The sequence below is a fragment of the Cornus florida genome, unplaced genomic scaffold (genome assembly GCF_030987335.1).
Source record: "Cornus florida cultivar Cherokee Brave unplaced genomic scaffold, ASM3098733v1 CherokeeBrave_3.0.0_Hap2_Chr04, whole genome shotgun sequence".
Classification (NCBI taxonomy): Eukaryota; Viridiplantae; Streptophyta; class Magnoliopsida; order Cornales; family Cornaceae; genus Cornus; species Cornus florida.
In genome coordinates, this window is record NW_026775574.1 from 91,488,974 (window position 1) to 91,509,773 (window position 20,800).

The following is a 20,800-nucleotide window of genomic DNA, read 5'->3' on the forward strand; positions in this document are numbered from 1 at the left end:
TCCTCAATTTGAATGTGAACTTGTAGGTTTCCTAATTAATGAATTTTGGAATTTCATTCTTTTTTCTTTTTTTTTTCTCTCCATTGTAGCTTTAACACCTTGAAAAAAAGCCATGCAACTCTCCATTGTAGCTTCATTCAGAGAGAATAATGTAACTTCTTTCACTGGCAACAAGAAGGAAAAGAAATGAATTACAATTCATAAAGATGTTGGTTAAGAGACTCCTTGATAAAATGGAGGAACTTTTGGCTGTTAAGATTTAAGAAGTCCCAAATGATTGTACTTGGACTTGAAGAGGTGTAAAATCTTAAGGACAAATTTATAATGGATTTTCAGTTTAAAATTTAGAATGGTGACATTTATGGTTACCTTTACGTATTCTAAGTTCTAGATTTTTGAAGTAGACGTGAAGAAAGATGAGTGCTTGATCATGCCACAAATGCATCTTCCTCTAATAAGGTATTCTCTATCCCATGCATCTTCCTCTAATAAGGTATTTAGAATGGTGACAGTATTTCACTTAGGCATTACATTTTTTGTTACCTTTATGTATTCTAAGTTCTAGATTTTTGAAGCAGATGTGAAGCAAGATGAGTGCTTGACCATGCCACAAATGCATCTTCCTCTAATAAGGTATTCTTTATCCCACAAATGCCACATATGGATCCATTGCCCACTTTGATCTTGAGAAGAGGCTTAATTAGAGCTCTGAGTTGCATCTGCTTTCTCCAATTCCTGGAGCATTTTTGAGGGAATTTTTTCTCCCAAATGCGTTTTCCTCTAATAAGGTATTCTCTATCCCATTGTGCCAACTTCGTGTATTGTTTGAGATAAGTTGCCATAAATTCTTTAGGACAGGTGCTTTGTTCAATAGTTCAATTTTTGGGATGCCAAGACCCCAACTATTTGGGCTTGCAAATTGAGTGCCAAAACGATTGAATTTAGCAAAAAGATTCAAATTACTTCAGTGCAAAATCCCAGAGCCCATTTAAAATAATTCTAAGCCAAAGCAAATTCGATTTTTTTCCAGGTTTTCAGTTTTCTTCTATTAAAGATTGAATTTTTATGTGATATTGTTTTAGCTACTTGTTTTACACTTGAATCAGATGTGATTATGGTTTATATTTTGCCCTTTGTTCAAATTTATCTAGGTTCCTCATTGCTACTCCATTTTCATAAAACCCTAACCCTAGTTTTGTTCATCCCAAATATGCCCCCCAAAACCCAAAACTCACCATTCAAATCACTTCGGATTTTAGGTTTTCCTCCAGAGTTTCATCATCATCAGAAGTCTCTGAAACTTCAAATGCTGTAAGCCCCTCTTATGTCAATTCAGTCTGAAACTTCAAATTCTGTAAGCCCCTCTTATGTCAATTCAGTGTGTTCTATACTCTCTAGTCATAGCACTGAAACAGCTAGTTTTGACAATTTGCTGAGTAACTTCATAGATGAGCTTAGTTTAGAACTTGTTCTGCAAGTTCTGATGAAATGGAGTCCAAGTTCGACTGTAAACCTGATAACCTTGTGTACAATAATTTGTTGTATGTGCTTTGTAAGAAGGAATGTTTGGGGTAATTCATTGATACTGCAATTATGATTTTTGGAATGATTGGATCCCCTGCTACTTATTCTTATAGTAATATTCTTGTTGGTTTATGTAAATTTAGTAGATTTGAGACTGCCCTAGAATTTTTTTGTGAAATTATTAATGCTGGTTTGGCTCCAACACGGACTGCAATTAACGTTCTTATTGGGGATTTGTGTCTACTAAATGCAAAAGAAGGAGCTATTGGGAAAATTAGGGTGAAAGATGCTCGGAGAGCTTGTACCATTTTAATACCAAATTTGTGCTCAAATACTGGTGCTATACTGCCTGCAACTGGAGTATTTTGGGCAACTTATGATTTAGGTTTGTTACGCAGCATATTTGTTATTAAACAGCTTCTTTCAGAGCTTTGTTGATTGGGAAAGATGGAAGAAGCTCTCAAGGTTTTGAAGGTTGTAAAGGAGAGGAAGCTGAGATTTATGGAAGAGAGTTACACTGTTGTGATACAGTGTTTATGTGAACATCGTCAGGTGGAAGAAGTTAGCCATTTGTTTGGGAGGATGCTTTTGCAGGGCTTCAACCCGAAAGTAGTTGTTTACAATTCCATTATTTGTATTCTCTGCAAACTAGGCAATGCGGAACGTGCTGAAAGGGTCTTTAAGATTATAATAAGAAGAGATGCCTTCCGGATAATGTAACATCTACTGCATTAATCCACGCTTTTGGTGAAGCGCGGAATTGGGAAGCTGCTTACAGCTTATTAGTGGAAATGTAGGGATTAGGCTGGTTTCCACATTTTCACACGTATAATTTAGTGGCTAAACTTCTGAGGGAACATGGGTGGGTGGATTTATCAATTAAATTGGAAGGCAAAATAGAAGCCTAGATGTTGGACAAGCATTGTAAAATGGGTCAACTGGAGGCTGCTTATGAGAAGCTGAAATCGATGCCTGAAAAGGGTGTTTGCCCTCCAATGTAAATTAGGGAAGCTTTTGAACATGCATTTGAATTTGCTGGCAAGTTGAAGATAGCTTGTGAATTGCTTAAGAAAATTGACGAAGTAATCTGCAAAACAGAGGACAGAAATTAAAGGTTCTGAACAATTATGTGCAAGCAGTGATTGTGAGTCTCTATTACTTGATAATATAAAGAATAGCCTATGTAGGAGTAACTGCATTCATAATAAGAGTACCACAGTAGATATTTATTAATCAATGTATACATATAGGATAATCCTGATTATCTGCAACAAATAGATGGATTCGTCAACGCGTGCTGTTCAAAGTGAGGCTGCTGCTACTGAATCAATCAGACGTACATTGGAGGGCACCTTGGATTTTACATAAATCCGGTCTTGCCTAACTCTTGATTCATGGCATGAGTTATTATTATTGGAGGCACTTGTTCGAGGATAGGATCAAGCACAAAAGAATTCTTGGACTGGGAAATGGATTGGAAGTATTCCAGAAAGATTTTTTGAACCTCAGCTTCTCAGTCTTGCCAAACTTTTTCGGACTGTTGAACTCTTGCAATTTCTTCCACTTCTCCTTCTTCTTATAGTAGTTTGCATGATTTTTTTTTTGGCAGTTAAGAAGTCCGAAATGATTGTTTTCGGACTTGGAGAAAGCAGTTAAAGAAGTCCCAAATGACTACTAGGACTTGGCAGTACTACCCTCTTCAAAAGAAAAAGATGAGCTTCCACTTTCTTTATTTCTCCTTGGAGTTCCAACTCTGATTTCTAGTCCACTGGATCAATTTATGCTTGCGACTCCAGACTTTCTTAGACCATCAAAATAGATTAAAACCCTAATGTTTTATAAGACGAATTAGTGCTGCTTATGAAATTCTGAGGTGCTATTAGTTAAATTAACTTGCTCCAACGTACTGCTTTTGTTGCCTCTCTAGTATATTTCTAGAATTCAGCATCGAAATTCAACTTAAAAGAGCACAAGAGATGAGGTTTCTATAGCAGCAGCCTTACCAGAAGCTTTGTTATCTATTAAAAACAGCCCTCAATTCACTCCATTGGTTCACAACAACAAAAACAACATAAAGTTCGGACAATATAAAAAATAAACTTATTTATGTTCTTCCAAAGGTTTCACCACAACATATATGCTACCAGACTCAATAAGCCCTCTCTGATATCAGAATTTGGCTAGGAAGGCCATCAGATTTTTGAGCCACTGCTGCATAGATTGGTGAGATGACTCCTCATCTATACTGATTTAAAACCGAAACAACAAGTATCAGCATCCACCGTACTCTTATGTTTCAGGTTCAGAAAAACCCGAATTCTTTCATGGCAGCAACTCCATGAGAAATGAAGATATTTTTTTTTCTTTTGCTCTAATATGTTATAATTGCAGCCTTAACAGAAGAGCTATTACTATGCTGAGCCAATGTTAAAGCTGCTTGGTAAGCTGATTTCACCATGAAACATCCATCTCTTGAAAAAGCCCAAATTTCCTTATCATCACTTCTAGACTCCTAATAGGAATTTTGAGAATTCAAAGAGTCTTCGGGTGTAAAAATTGCTGAATAGGAGATATATTCCACCTATTCGCTGACCTTAGAAATTAGGCACCATTTTTTACTGTGGCCACCATAGAAGAACACTCAGCAAATATTTTTGTTTTGTAGAGTGAACTCATATTGACCTCCAAATACGTGGTATTTCTCATCTTTTAAGGTAGAAGGTCAAAGGCTGGACACGTGAGTGCAGGGTTTCTTGTTAGAATCACTAGTTAATTAATTAAGGAAAAAAAAAAAAAAAACCCTCCCATCCTCAATTCTCATTCTCCACCTCTGTTTTGCTAGCATATTAACACTAAAAGCAAACTTAATGAATTCATGCTTCTTACTTGTTCTGATTGGTTGGCAGTAGTGTGATTTCTCTAGATGATGTTATGTGTGTAAATGTACAGCTGTTGCAATTTGGAGAAATCAGTTAATAAGTCCTATATGACAGTACTTGTACTTGGCAGTTGTATCATCTTTTAAAGAAAAAAAGTTGAGCTTCCACTTGCTCTATTTTCTCTCTGGAGTTCCAACTCTGATTTCTAGTCCACTGGATCAATTTATGCTTGCAACTCCGGACTTTATTAGACAATTACAATAGACTAGAGCCCTAATGTCTCTGTTTTTTTCTTGACTTCGTGTTGATAAGGGAAGCATCTAATACCAAAGCATACAGAAAAGTACCAACATGACTAAACAAAGCAATATCAAAAACATAATCTCTACTGGATTTTAGCTAAACCTCTGCCAAACCTTTCCTATTATATATTGTTACAATTTAGTAGAAATTCATCAAAACCTAAAACCTCTATGCCACAGGCCCCAACATACGAGTCTTGAATTTCTTGAAACACCTAGGCAAGTTTATTAAGCCCACAAAACTTCTCATAAGAATGAAGTCGGAAATTATTAGCCATTTGTCTCTCCAAATACTCTGCTTTGCTCATAGATAATACCATTGTGCAGCTCTCTCGCAATCAACAGCACTAACAAACAAGACTTTGAGAATCCAATTGCCTTTTCTAACAACAATAACTGCTAGTGGAACCTCAAAGCACCGCTGCATATTGGATCAACATCAACACCCTGGTGCAATCTCACACTTCTTCGGGATCAATATACTATATATATATATATATATATATATATATATATATATATATATATGATGAATTTGTGCTGCTTATGAAATTCTAAGGAGTTATTAGTCAAATTAACTTTCTCCAACATACTCCTCTTGTAGCCACTCTAATAGATTTCTGGAATTCAGCATCGAAATTCAACTTCAAAGAGCCCAAGAGAGGAGGTTTCGAACAACAATCAGTGTTGTTAGCAGCAGCCTTACCAGAAACTTTGTTGTCTATTAAAGTAGTCCCCAATACATTCCATTGCTTCACAGCAACAGAAACCACATCAAGTTCAGACAATATACAAAAAATAAAAAATAATAATAATAGAAAAACTTATTTCTGTTCTTTCAAATGTTCCACCACATATAGGCTACTGGATTCAATAAGTCCTCTCTGATATCAGAATTTGCCTACAAAGCCCATCAGATTTTTGAGCCACTTCTGCATAGATTGGTGAGATGACCCCTCATCTTACTGATTCAAAACCGAGACCACAAACTTTAAGAAGTATCATCATCCAAAGCACCCTCATGTTTCAAGTTCAGAAAAAAAACCAGAATTCTTCCATGGCGGCAGTTCCACAAGAAATGAAGATTTTTTTTCTTTTTTTTTCTTTAGCTTCTATCATATTCCCAAATATACTTGTACTAGCTACTAATTAATTCATGCTTCTTGCTTGTTTTGATTGCTTGGCAATAGTCTGACTGCTGCTGGTTACTACTCTGCTGCTAATTTCTTGATAAGATGTTATTTATGTAAATGTAGAGCTGTTGCAATTTGGAGAAGGCAGTTAAAAAGTCCCAAATGATTGTTCTTGGACTTGGGAGAAATCAGTTAAAAAGTCCCCAATGACTGTACTTGGAATTGGCAGCACGTACTATCCTATTTCGAAAGAAAAAAGTTTAGCTTCCACTTCCTCTATTTCTCCCTGGAGTTCCAACTCTGAAATCTAGTCAATGCTTGCAACTCCGGATTTATTTTAGACAATTAAAACAGATTAGGACCCTAATGTCTGCATTTTCTCAACTTTGAATTGATAAGGGAAGCATCTAACACCATAGCATAGAGATTAGAACCAACAATAGCAACATATATAATTAACCACAGCCCTATAAAACACACATTGATGTCCGGCAATTATTAGCCATTTGTCTCTCCAAACATTATGCTTTGCTCTTAGACAATACCATTGTGCAGCTGTCTTGCAATTAACAGTTTTAGCATACAAGACTCTGAGAATCCAGTAGCCTTTTTTAACATCAGTTGCTGCTAGTGTAACCTCAAAGCACCACTACCTATGGGATCAACATCGACCGTACCTTGGTGCAATGCTAAACTTCTTCTAAGAGTATCAATTTCGTGTCTCAAATTTTAACATCAGGGTTGTTAGCAGCACCCTTACCAGAAGCTTTGTTATCTAATAAAATAACCCTCAATTCACTCCATTAGTTCACAGCAACCGAAACAATATCGAGTTAAGACAATATAAAACAATAAACTTCTTTCTGTTCTTCCAAAGGTTCCACCACATATAGGCTACCAGACTCAATAAATCCTCTCTGATATCAGAATTTGGCAAGGATGTCCATCAGATTTTTGAGCCACTGCTGCATAGATTGGGGGGAACATGGACAATCATGTAGTACAATCAGATGATGACGCCCTTAGATAAATTTGAAAATTGTTTATGGAAAATTTTATTAGCTAAATTTTAATAGCTGATGTTTTAATTGGTAATTGTAAATTGGGAATTTTTTTTTCGATAAAATTAAATATTCAGCATTTGAATGAGGAAATTTTGTTGTCCCAAAAGATCAGAATTAGGTGGATCAAAGACCAAGATAGATGCTCCAAGTTCTTTTATCAGAAAATCAAGGAACATAGGGTGGGAAATAATATCACAGCTATCCAAGATGCAGAAGGTGAGTTAGTGTCTGATCCTGTTTTGATACAAAAGCAGTTTGTTGACCATTTCCAGAAGATTTTTGCAAATGAAAGCCCAGTGTGTAATCATCCAAAGGCTGAGTATATCAGGAAAACCCTTGGGGAGGAGGATTTGAGGATGCTTAAGGCTACTACAACCAAGGATGAGATCAAATATACTGTATTTTCCATGGGACCAGATAAAACTCCTGGGCCTGATGGATTTACTGCTAGGTTTTTTTAGCAATATTGGAACATTGTTGGGGATGATTTTTCTGATGCAGTTCTTCATTTCTTCCAATATCCAGTGCTGGGCAAGGGGATAAATAGTTCTTTCATTACTCTCATTCAGAAGTAGGAAGCCTTAAGGGTTGAGGACTTTAGACCGATTTCCTTTCCTTCCCTTTCCTCCCCTTTCCTTCCTTACTCTCTCACTCTAGAGCTGCTCAGTGCTGACCCACCCCATTATTCTTCTCTCTCATCCCTTTTGTTTCCCTCTCCTCCTGCTCTTGTGACATCCCCAACTTTGGTCTTTGTTATGTTCCCATTCTTTTCGTTTTTATCTTCACTAGTCAGTTGTCACTACTTTAAAACATTGCCCATAAAATATCCCTTCTTTCTTAGACCATACAGAAAAAACTCAGACTTGGTTAGTTTTGTTTTAAAGGCAGTCAAAATGTCAAAAAAATAAATATAGGGTAAATTGTACTTACATCCCTGAAGTTTATCAATATCCCTCATTAAAGATTATATCTTCCATGGGCATGTTATAGATGCAATTATGCATTTTGAGTTCATTTGAAATGATTCCTACTCTGTACACCAAGTTTGAGCATCCATTTCGTATAATCTTCTACTCGAATTGAACTTTCAGTGAGATATCTAAATGATATGTGGAGGATTAGCTGCTGGTGGTAAAAGCTAAGGATTACCTGCTACATAAATGTGAAAGGTGATCCAAGAACTCAAATCTCCGTTACAACGTCAAACAACTAATGGAAAAGGTATTCCCTGGTAACCTAATCCTTTCCCACCAAATATTAATAAAATTTGGGAATCATCTTTTACAAAACGAGTTTGTGATGATTGTCATAAGCATCATGAGGAAGCAGGAAACAACTTGTTTTGATGGAGGATAGAGAACTAGGAGAGAGATCTATTTTAGAAGTACTGTATTTGATTTTGATTGCATCTCAGATCTGGTTTTTCTCATAAAATTAACCATTTTAGTTGAAGAACTGGGAAGATGTAACCTTGAGTCCATGAAGGATTTATCTGAATGGACCAATAATCATAAGGAGCTTTGGGAAAACAAGCTATTCTTATCTATGGAATGACCATTTGGACTTCACAGTTTTCATTTTTGATATGTTAAATGGACTTTGAACATGCTCTGCACCAAGGCTTTTTGGATAAAGCAACTCCTATTTTTGTTGGAAGAATATTTAAAGAGAGAAATTGTGTGCCCTCACATGTGGGTGTTTGTGCATCTCATTTTCCTCTTGTTGTTCTTTGGGTTTCTGTAGAAGCATTCAACCTAGTTAATATTTCAAATCTAAAAATTGAAATGATTCAATCATAACGGCCAATTTCCATGGTAGGGTTATTCCTTTCCTGGAGTTCGATTATTTTGCAGCATTCCTCCTGTTGTTGAGATCTAGGGGGAAAAAAATCAAGTTTTGTGATCTTTTCAACAAGCGAAAATAAGTTTTTAGCATATGTTTAGATATCTAGTATTGATGCTGGAAGTTTCAATTTTTCTTTATTTTGGAATTGATGCAGTGGTATTGAAGGTATTATTATCTCCTATTTTACAATTTCCCATACCATGATTGCTGTTGGAAATTTTAAGTTACTCTGATTCTTCCATTGAATTAACTGAACTTTTATTTATTTATCAAATTTATGAAACTCCCCAACTACTCCCAAATATTCTTCGTATTTGGGAAAAATTCTAGTTACTTGAGAAGAAGAAAAAAATCCAGGTTGTGACAATTTCTGGATAACAGGTCTCTGCTAAACCTTGGCACCAAGGTTCATCCTTCCTAAGTGCATGGTCACGGTGGATTATTCTGCTTTAAAGTCACCATCAATCGCGTCTCACCTATTGAACAGGGGCTGGCTTTGCCAAGGGATAATAGGGCCATACGGGAGAGGTTGGATGCTAACATTGTCTACCATATGGTCCAATCATTCTCTGTAAGTTTTTCCTTTTTCTTCCTCCTTATACTTGCCAAAGATTTTCACATATAATGAACACTTTGTTCTCTCCTTTATGCAGCGCTATTTGGCTATTATCCACTTAGCTTGACAGTTCTGTAATGTTGGCATAGAGACATGATCATTTGGAGAGGGACGAGTTTGCTGAACTATATAATTCAGGAATTCATGGCTGAGAAGAAGTAATATGGTGCTGAGAAAACAAAGTCCAATCAGTTGCCATTGGCATGGATGATTGCTATAGTGAAGGTGCAAGCAGGTTTATTCTGTCGGATTCAGCGTTCCAGTAAACCAGGTCTGGATCCCCTCAACCCCTCTTCACGCAGAGGGCCAACAGATCGAAGATGAGGCTGGCAAAGTGCAAGTTTGTATGGATTCGTCCTGTTATTGTTCAAAGCGAGGCTGCTACTGAATCAATCAGATGAACATTATAAGGCACCTTGGTGTTTTTGTAATTTTGCTTTTTAAGATGATTAATTGTCCCAAATTGAACACATATTGTAAATATTTCCTTTGCTTCAACATTCATGGTGTAAAACATTCTTTTACATAAATCTAGTCTTGTCTAAAATGGTGTGTTTAGACCTTTTGTACTTGTAATCACTGGAAATAAGGACTTCTGTACCAAGAGGGCAGGTATATATATTTATGATCGGAGGTTGTTAGCATTGTCAGTTTTCAATTTTCCTTCTGTTTCCTTTTTTTTTTTAAGCTCTAATATGTTATTACTGTAGCCTTAACAAAAGAGCTATTACTATGCTGAACCAATGTTAAAGCTACTTGGTAAGCTGATTTCACCTTAAAACATCCATCTCTAGAAAAAGCCCAAATTTGCTTGTCATTGGAATTTTGAGAATTCAAACAGTCTTTGGGTGTAAAAAATTGCTGAATAGGAGGTATATTCCACCAATTCGCTGACCTTTGAAATTAGGCACCATTTTTTACTGTGGCCGCCTTAGAAGAATACTGAGGAAATATATTTGTTTTGTAGAGTGAACTCAAAAAGTTGAGCTTCCACTTCCTCTATTTTCTCTCTGGAGTTCCAACTCCGATTTCTAGTCCACTGGATCAATTTATGCTTGCAACTCCGGACTTTATTAGACAGTTAAAATCGATAAGAACCCTAATGTCTCTGCATTTTTCTCGACTTCATGTTGACAAGGGAAGCATCTAATACCAAAGCATAGGGATGAATACCAACATGATTAAACACAGCAATATCAAAAACTCTCCCAAGATGTTTTTACCGTCGCTAGGGTTTAATGTGTTTCAAGCCTATTGTGAACTGAGATTATTTTATCTTTCTCCATCCACGGTTTCAACCTGTTGAATAAGTATGTATTGAGTTATCAAGGCTGCGGAAACCAGGTTTAACTTCAGGTTCAGGTGAAATTCCAGTTTTACCCTTGAGAGGCTAAAACTAGGTTTTGAAGATTATAAGGCAGTTGTGTTCTTACATTGCTATATCTTGCTGGTTTCACTGATTTTATCTCTTAAGCAAAGCAAGTGTGTCTTAGCTGTATAGAGCTGTGGAAGGAAATTGAAGATAATTCTTGGAGCTGCATTGTGAAGTGACCCTTTTACCCTTAAATTTAGGGTTTAAGCCTATTGGGAGCTGTTATTGAGTTACCTTGCTTATCTAACTGTGTACACCATTCAAGCAAGTGTATTTGGCTGTGACAAGGCTTTGGAAACCTAGTTTGTTCATCAAGTGAAGCTGCACTGTGATTTGACAGTTCTATCCTAATTGGATGAGGTTTTAATTAATTTCAAAATAAATTAGTTTGTAATGGTGGTGGTGGTCTCACCAAGAACTCCCTTCTTAGTTTATAACAACCTCCAGGATTGACCCTTAGCTTGGGGATTACATTAGTTTATAATTAGTTTACATCAGATGTATCATTGTATGTTGCTTCACAATAAGAACTCTATCTCTATTCCAGCTAGCCAAACTTTTTAGGTAAAATCACTTCTTCCAAGCAACTTTATCCCCATAAGGCCTCAATCATCTCAGTTTCAGTCCACAAGAATCTTCTGAAAAGTTAATTAAGGTCATTGAAAATCTTCATGGCCAATAGAAGTTTACAGTCTACAGCTTTGAGTTTAGAGGAAATTAATGGAACTCGATCCAAGATAAGCTCTTGGTTGAGTTCAATTTAAGGGGTGCTTCATTTCCTCTGGCAGTTTTGAATTCCCAAACCTTTTCAAGTGGACAGTAAACCATGGCTGCAAGAGTGAGTTTCCAATCCTGTCCAATTTTGGTAATCAAGTGAGGCCATGACAAAAAATAATGGTAGTTCAGTTTTTGGGCAAAGTATTCCAGATTAAGAGAGAGTGCGGACAATTGAAGAAGAGATGACAATGTGACTCCATGTTCTTGTTACACAAGGTGCAAGCAGTGGAGGAAGATTCCCTAGTGTTTAATCAGCAAATTAATTGATGGCACGCAGGTTCAAAGTAATATATAGAAATAAGCTGCATTTGCCCACTGACCATTGGAAAGAGATTCTGAGAGTATATATGGCCTTACCACTAAGGCTGGAGGCTCATGATTTAAAGAGAGAGGCCATTCTTCACGCCAAAAATCATTTTCATTGCACACCTTAACCTTAAAAAAATAAAATAAAAAAAGGTTAATTTCACTACCTATAAGCTTCTACCCTTCAGCATATAATTTGACCCTCTTTTTACTGAACTGATCCAAGGTAAGTTATTGGAATATATTAATGAACTGATTAAAAAAACATGGTAAGTAAAGCCAATTAATGGTGTTGGTTCCATAGAACATTTGGCATAATTTTCCAAAAGTGATTGCACTTTCTAGTTTCTACAGACACATTCCATCTCTGAGAATACCATCAGCAGTCAGCACAGAGCTGAAAATTTAATTAGAAGATCACAGTTACCTAATACCTAATCTTGTAATCATCATTGATAGGATCATATCCTATTCCATAATGTACATTGTGTTGAGCTTTCAATGGAGGTAAAATTTGGTGCTTTTTCATAGAATGAGGGTTCAACAACATGATAGTTTCATTTTTAATACCTCTGGAACGAATCACACAGATCAGTCCATTGCAAGAACCTACCAAGATTAAGAGATTACGGACAATTGAAGAAGGATTCAACAACATGATAGTTTCATTATAATGTTCTTTTGAGCGAAGTATTCCAAGATTAAGAGACTTTGGACAATTGAAGAAGATATGACAATGCGACTCCATGTTCTCGTGGAGGAAGATTCCCTGGTCTTTTGATCAGTAAACTAATTGATGGTGAGCCGGTTCTGAGTAATAGGAATGAGCTGCATTTGCCGCTGACCATTGGAAAGAGCTAGCTTCTTTAAGTTTGGCGTTTCTACGTACTAAGGCTGGAGGCTACCATAGCAGGCTCATGATTTAAAGAGAGGTGCCCTTCTTCATGCCAAAATAAGTATCATTTGCTTAGCTTAGTTTTGACTTAGAAACTATTATTTATTGGAATATATTACTGAACTATTAGTAATATATTACTGAACTGATTAAAAAAACATTGGTCATTAATTTCACTACCTATAAGCTTCGACTATTAGTTATTGGAATATATTACTGAACTGATTAAAAAAACATGTTAAGTAAAAATTGTCTACAAGATAACAAAGATGTTAGCATGAATTTGCTGAGAGTACATTTTTATTCTAACTAATATCCCATTGGTGAAAGTTTAAAATTGTCTGGAACCTAGTCATATACTTCCTTATGTACCCATCTCCATCATAGGAGCCAAACAGAAAGTGCAACTATGAGTACATTAATATGTAACACGGATTTTGTCATTGGATCTTAATTTCCCTACTCTCTCTCTCTCTCTCATGTAATCAAAGTAGAAAGATTTCATGATATCTTTTAGAATCTTTTTTGTTATTACAATATCTATGTTCCTTTCCTCCCAAGTCACTACATTCTAATTAAGTTTTTTTTTTTTTTTTTTTTTTTTTTTTTTTTTTTGGAAAGGTAACATATTTAAGTTCATGTCTGAATATACCTGTGAAAAAAAAGAAGTGAAAAAATAGATATACGCTCACATACAAATAGATATATATATATATATATATATATATATATATATATATATATATATTTCCATAAACCTTCTTACTTCTCTCCCAAGTATACATATATATATGATCACATACAGATAGATATACATATATATAATTTCCATAAACGTTCTTACTTCTCTACCAAGTAAACTACACTTAATTTAGCACCGCCTCAGCCCTCGTTATTTCTATATATACACATACTTATCGCCTTAGCCCTCTTTATCAGCACCGCCTCCACCCTCTTATTCCCTCTTTTATCAGCAGCGCCTCCTCTTATTCGCTCTTTTTCCAGCATCGCCTTAGCCCACTTTTTCTTAATCCTAATAGCACAAATATGTTGTTCATGCCTGTAGGATTTCAGTTCGCTCCCACAGAAGAAGAACTCCTCACCCACTATCTCAGAAGAAAAGTGAAGCAAGAATCGTTACCTTGCGAAGGTGTAATTTTGGAGTGTGATGTTTATGGTGAAGCACCGTGGAATATATTAACGGTGCAAGATCCATTGTATTCATTAAAGTCCAACGAATTTGTTATCTACGTCTTCACCCAGTTGAAGAAAATTGACCGCGAGAATAAGAGAATTGTTCGGAGAGCCAGATGTGGGACATGGGATGGCCAAACCGGCATCAAGAAGATTTATAATGAAGAGAAAGAGCTTATCGGATCCAAGAAGATGTTGTGTTTTGAAGTAGATGTGAAGAAAGATGAGTTCTTGATCATGCCAAAAGGTCATTGGACTATGCACGAGTATTCATTGGGCGGTGTGAGTTTGAATGGAATAGAAGAAGGCACTCATGATTATGTAGTTTGCAAAATCAAAAGAGATGATTCTAAACATCTCAAGAGAGCACCAAAGCATCATGCTCATGAAGTATCCAAAGAAGAAAACCTTAGACATAGTAAGAAGATGAGATATGATCATGATGAGGTCTCAACAACTCCATAAAACTTTGATCAATCTGTGTCCACAGTAACAATAATGGATAGTCAGCCTGATCAGTTGCTTCCACCGAAACTACCCAACAATACATCCTTTGATATTGATCAGCAACTTCCAGCACATGATGATGATGAGACTCTTGCAGGACTGTTTGATGATCTGCCCAACATCACATTAATGAACTCTTCTTATACAATAGCAGCAGAAGACTTGTTTTCGGAGGACATTGATCCAGAATCGCAAGCGCAACTCAATTCTTTATCTGAACTTCTTATGACTGATGATTAGCCATCACTTTCAGTCGACAACATCGATCAAATCCAAGAAAACTTTTGGCTATATTAATCGACCTTTGTATAGTTACTGGTTAATTCGTAGTCATTTCTCTGTCACTTGTAAATTGTGCTTTACATTAGTTTGTTGCTTCTAATTGTAAATGGTAATCTGGAGATTCATTTGTATATTTTGCAAGTTATGAAAGTTGAGCCCCTCTATTTTTTAAATGCTTAATATGTTACCATTATTTGCTCTAAATATGCATCTACTCAATATCCTCTACTCTCTGTATTATGGTCTACTATATATTTATATATATATATGTGTGTGTGTGTGTGTGTGTGTGTAACCTTTTGAGTCTATATAAACAAATTCATTTGACAATTTTCTTGAGCACCCTGCATGGTACACTCGATAGATTGGAATCAACTGAAGATGCAGATGTTGTATGTTTCCAATTCAATCAGTATCTTCAAATCTAATTAAGGTAGTTATCTAGTTTCTTTAGTTTTCACTGGATGATGAGACTGCAGGGGAAGCATCTAACACCAGAGCATAGAGATCATAACCAACAGTAGCAACATATATAATTAACCACAGCCCACAAAAACACAATGATGTCCGGCAATTATTAGCTATTTGTCTCCCCAAACATTATGTTTTTCTCTTACATAATACTATGTGCAGCTCTCTGGCAATCAACAGTTTTAGCATACAAGACTATGAGAATCCAATTGCCTTTCAAACATCAATAACTGCTAGTGCAACCTCAAAGCACCACTACCTATGGGATCAATATCAACGGTATTTGGCGCAATCCCAAACTTCTTCTAAGAGGATCAATTCTGTGTGTGTATATATTACCAAAAGCTACTAATTAATTCATGCTTCTTGCTTGTTTTGATTGCTTGGCAATAGTGTGACTGTTGCTGGTTAGTACTCTGCCGCTAATTTCTTGAGAAGACGTTATTTATGTAAATGAAGAGCTGTTTCAATTTGGAGAAGGCAGTTAAAAAGTCCCAAATGATTGTCTTTGGACTTGGGAGAAATCAGTTAAAAAATCCCCAATGACTGTACTTGGAATTGGCAGTACGTACTATCCTGTTTCGAAAGAAAAAAGTTTAGCTTCCACTTCCTCTATTTTCTCTCTGGAGTTCCTACTCTGAAATCTAGTCCACTGCATCAATTTATGCTTGCAACTTCGGATTTATTTTAAACAATTAAAACAGATTAGAAACCTAATGTCTATGCATGTTCACAACTTTTGTGTTAATAAGGAAAGCATCTAACACCAGAGCATAGAGATCAGAACCAACAATGGCAACATATATAATTAACCACAGCCCTATAAAAAGCACAATGATGTCCGGCAATTATTAGCCATTTGTCTCTCCAAACATTATGCTTTGCTCTTAGACAATACCATTGTGCAGCTCTCTTGCAATCAACAGTTTTAGCATACAAGACTCTGAGAATCCAATTGCCTTTTATAACATCAGTAACTGCTAGTGTAACCTCAAAGCACCACTACCAATGGGATCAACATCGACCATACCTTGGTGCAATCCCAAACTTCTTCTAAGAGGATCAATTCCGTGTCTAGAATTTTAACATCAGGGTTGTTAGCAACACCCTTACCAGAAGCTTTGTTATCTAATAAAATAGCCCTCAATTCACTCCATTGGTTCACAGAAACCGAAACAATATCAAGTTCAGACAATATAAAAAAATAAAATTCTTTCTGTTCTTCCAAAGTTTCCACCACATATAAGCTAGCAGACTCAATAAGTCCTCTCTGATATCAGAATTTGGCTAGGATGTCCATCAGATTTCTGAGCCACTGCTGCATAGATTGGTGAGATGACCCCTCATCTATACTGATTCAAAACTGAAACCACAAGTATCAACATCCCTGCACCCTTTTGTTTCAAGTTCAGAAAAACCCGAATTCTTCCATGGCAGCAGTTCCACAAGAAATGAAGATTTTATTTTTCTTTAGCTCTAATATGTTATAACTGCAGCCTTCACAAAAGAGCTATTATTATGCTGAGCCAACATTAAAGCTACTTGGTAAGCTGATTTCACCATGAAACATCCATCTCTTGAAAAAGCCTAAATTTGGTTATCATCACTCCTAGACTCCTAATAGGAATTTTGAGAATTCAAACAGTCTTCGGGTGTAAAAAATTGCTGAATATGAGACATATTCCACCAATTTTTACACCCGAAGACTGTTTGAATTCTCAAAATTCCTATTAGGAGTCTAGGAGTGATGATAACCAAATTTGGGCTTTTTCAGGAGATGGATGTTTCATGGTGAAATCAGCTTACAAGAGATATTCAAACAGTCTTCGGGTGTAAAAAATTGCTGAATAGGAGATATATTCCCCTAATTAGCTGACCTTTGAAATTAGGCACCATTTTTTACTGTGGCCACCAAAGAAAACATTGAGGAAATATTTTTGTTTCGTAGAGTGAACTCATATTGACCGCCTAAGGCGTGGTATTTCTCATCTTTTAAGGTAGAAGGTCAAAGGATGGTCACGTGAGTGCGCGGGTTTCTTGCTAGAATCAGTAATTAATTAATTAAGAAAAAATAAATAAATAAATAAATAATAATAAATAAAATAAAATTCCCTCCCATCCTCAATTCTCATTCTCCACCTCTGTTTTGCTAGCATATTAACACTTAAAGCAAACTTAATGAATTTATGCTTCTTACTTGTTCTGATTGGTTGGCAGTAGTGTGATTGCTGCTAGTTACTAGTCTGCTGCTAATTTCTCCAGATGATGTTATTTGTGTAAATGTACAGCTATTGCAATTTGGAGAAATTAGTTAATAAGTCCTAAATGACAGTACTTGGACTTGGCAGTTGTATCATCTTTCAAAAAAAAAAAAGTTTAGCTTCCACTTCCTCTATTTTTTCTCTGGAGTTCCAACTCTAATTTCTAGTCCACTAGATCAATTTATGCTTGCAACTTCGGAATTTATTAGACAATTAAAATCGATTCGAACCCTAATGTCTCTCCATTTTTCTCAACTTCGTGTTGATAAGGGAAGCGTCTAATACCAAAGCATAGAGATGAATACCAACATGATTAAACACAGCAATATCAAAAACTCTCACAAGATGTTTTTACCGTCGCTAGAAATGTGTTTCAAGCCTATTGTGAACTGAGATTTATCTTGCTCCATCCACTGTTTCAACCTGTTGAGCAAGTATGTATTGAGTTATCAAGGTTGTGGAAACTAGGTTTAACTTCATGTTCAAGTGAAATTCCAGTTTTACCTTTGAAAGGCTAAAACTAGGGTTTGAAAGATTAAAAGGCTGTTGTGTTCTTACATTGCTATATCTTGCTGGTTTCCCTGAGTTTATATCTTAAGCAAGTGTATCTTAGCTATATAGATCTGTGGAAGGCAACTGCAGATCATTCTTGGAGCTGTATTGTGAAGTGACACCCTTTTACCCTTTAATTTAGGGTTTAAACCTATTCGGAGATGTTCTTTAGTTACCTTGCTTATCTAACTGTGTACTCCATTCAAGCAAGTGTATTTAGCTGTGACAAGGCTTTGGAAATCTAGTTTGTTCATCAAGTGAAGCTGCATTGTGATTTGACAGTTCTATCCCAATTGGATGAGGTTTTAACTATGGTTTAACTAATTTCAAAATAAATTAGTTTGTAATGGGGTGGTGGTTTCACCAAGAGCTCGCGTCTTAGTTTATAACAACCTCCAGGATTGACCCTTAGCTTGGGGACTACATTAGTTTATAATTAGTTTACATCAGATGTATCATTGTATGTTATGCTTCACAATAGGAACTCTATCTCTATTCCAGCTAGCCAAACTTCTTATTCCTAAGCCGCCTTCCTTTTTAGGTAAAATCACTTCTTCCAAGCAACTTTATCCCCATAAGGCCTCAATCATCTCAGTCTCAGTCCACAAGAATCTTCTGAAAAGTTAATTAAGGTCACTGAAAATCTTCATGGCCACTAGAAGTTTAAAGTCCACAGCTTTGAGTTTAGAGGAAAGTAATGGAACTCGATCCAAGATAAGCTCTTGGTTGAGTTCAATTTAAGGGTGCTTCATTTCCTCTGGCAGTTTTGAATTCCCAAACCTTTTCAAGTGGACAGTAAACCATGGCTGCAAGAGTGACTTTCCAATCCTGTCCAATTCCGGTAATCAAGTGAGGCCATGACAAAAAATAATGGTAGTTCAGTTTTTGGGCAAAGTAGGTCAGAGGTTATTAGAAGCATCAACCAATTGTTTGTTGAATAATTTGTTAGTGATCCACAAATATATAGGGATCCGATTATAAAATAAACTAATTAAATGATATGTTGAGGGAAGTTAGTTACTTTAGGTCCATGGCAAAAACCCAAATGATGGTTTTACCGGCCACTTGCCCACTTGGTAACTTGTATTCCTTATTATCTTCTGCAGGTTCGCCTCTATGATATTTCTACTAAGAGAAGGCCAGATTTTCGCGAGACCCCAATTAAAGCAGTCACTGAAGATCTAGATGGTCATACAATATTTCTAGGAAATGGATTGGGTGACCTTGCTTTTGTTGATGTTCGAACAGAAATTTACAGTTTCGTATACACATAATTCCAAGAACTTGATTTTCTATGTATTTTTTATGTATGTACATGTGGGTAGTCTGCCATATTGAAATGGTTACCATTGATGTTTTTGCATTTCGAATTCATGTTTGTAATTGGTCCAAGTTAATCCTTGCAATTATTGCTTGAGTGAGTAGTTGAATTTTTTGACATTAAGAATTTTGGTGGAGATTTAGCTCTTTATTCTTCAACTGGAACCAAACTTGCGCTGGACAGGCCAGGATTAGCCCATTTGGGCCAAAACCGTGCAGTCTAGCCATTGCTTAATCTGAGGTCTATCTTGTCAAGGAGTTAAAGGATAACTATCCATTAAATCATTAATATGTAGTTTTTAGTTTGTAGATGGAGGAACAGGGGAGAGAAAAGTGAAGAAGAATAGAGAAGAAATTAGGGGGAGAGCTCTGAATCAATGATCAATAATCTCAATCAGTCATGAAAATGATTACATTTTCATATATATGGGTAACCAAGCTAAACCCTAATCGTACGCTACCAAAAAGATATAAGCCTCCTTATTGAGCGAGCCTGGGCTTGGGGTTCTAGTCTGCCAAGCCCATCTTTCCAGTTCGTTTGTAGCCCCAAGCCCGACTGGCGGTCTGTCCGACAGGCCTCGGTATTCAAGAAAAGAAAAGGAGACTACTGCCTTCAAGAGATGAGTAAAGTGGTCCATTTGAGACATGGTGGGAGACTTCTGCCTACTGCCAGGTAAATGTTGTTCCCTTTAAAGGAATAAAATCTACAAAATCTTGCATGGCACTCACAATTTCTTTCCCCCCTAAATGAGGATACTATACACGAGGCTTCTCCCATCACTTTTTTTACTTCCATAAGATCATCCCAAAGCTCACCCATGTGGGCATCCTCGACCGGTCCATATACACCCATGAAGGACCAAATGAACATCCTTTGAGTTTGTAATTTGTAATATGATTGGAAACAAATAGAACCTTCTCCATTCATCAGTTTTCTAATCCACCCTATTGTCCCACAAATAGAGAGTACCCAATGTTGATAACTTGATATCAATCAAGAGCAACCTGTTCAACATACCTTGATCCTAAATGATTCTCTCACCTCCATAGATATCACTTCCATCTCTCGCTGTTCATTTAGTATTGAATTAATAAAAAGGTTTGATATAAATTGCATAATGGTAAGATTTGCCTTTGTTGTAAGTTATTAATTGAGAAATAAAGTTTCAGATGGTGATTTCAAATCTCAAAAGCGATCTTACTGCTGGGCATATAAGAAATTATTTCAATAACTGATATTAAAGTGTGATCTGGAATGAAACATATTGTTATTTCTATTTTGATTTGGTTCAAATTTTTGGATAATGAAATGTTGCCATAGCTGTGGATTGTGCATAGCACAGAACCTCCATCCGGGTTTTTTCTGGTTATTTGTAGTTGATTTGTCCCCAAATACTTCCAATACATCCTCAACACCTTATCAGTAAATTAATTCATTGGTAGGTTTGTCAACTTGTCTGGGATGATTAATATTGTCATCACCATGTGAATTTGCACATA

At 36.2% G+C, this 20,800-nt stretch overlaps 1 long non-coding RNA gene and 2 pseudogenes across 3 annotated transcripts; all 3 read left to right on the forward strand.

The window, feature by feature from the left end:
• Positions 1 to 19,254, forward strand: part of LOC132302323 (uncharacterized) — a 99,941-nt pseudogene extending 80,687 nt beyond the window's left edge.
• LOC132303901 (uncharacterized) lies at positions 638 to 10,007 on the forward strand. Of its 3 annotated transcripts, none has more exons than XR_009481430.1 (4): positions 641 to 788; positions 7,994 to 8,123; positions 9,129 to 9,318; positions 9,401 to 10,007. It is a non-coding gene; the product is annotated as an uncharacterized LOC132303901 (long non-coding RNA). The 3 variants fall into 3 exon arrangements; XR_009481431.1 differs by lacking the exon at positions 641 to 788 and adding an exon at positions 804 to 1,030; XR_009481429.1 differs by lacking the exon at positions 7,994 to 8,123 and having other exon boundaries at positions 638 to 788.
• Positions 1,030 to 7,983, forward strand: LOC132303900 (pentatricopeptide repeat-containing protein At5g65560-like; annotated as a pseudogene).
• Positions 19,255 to 20,800: the final 1,546 nt, after the last annotated feature.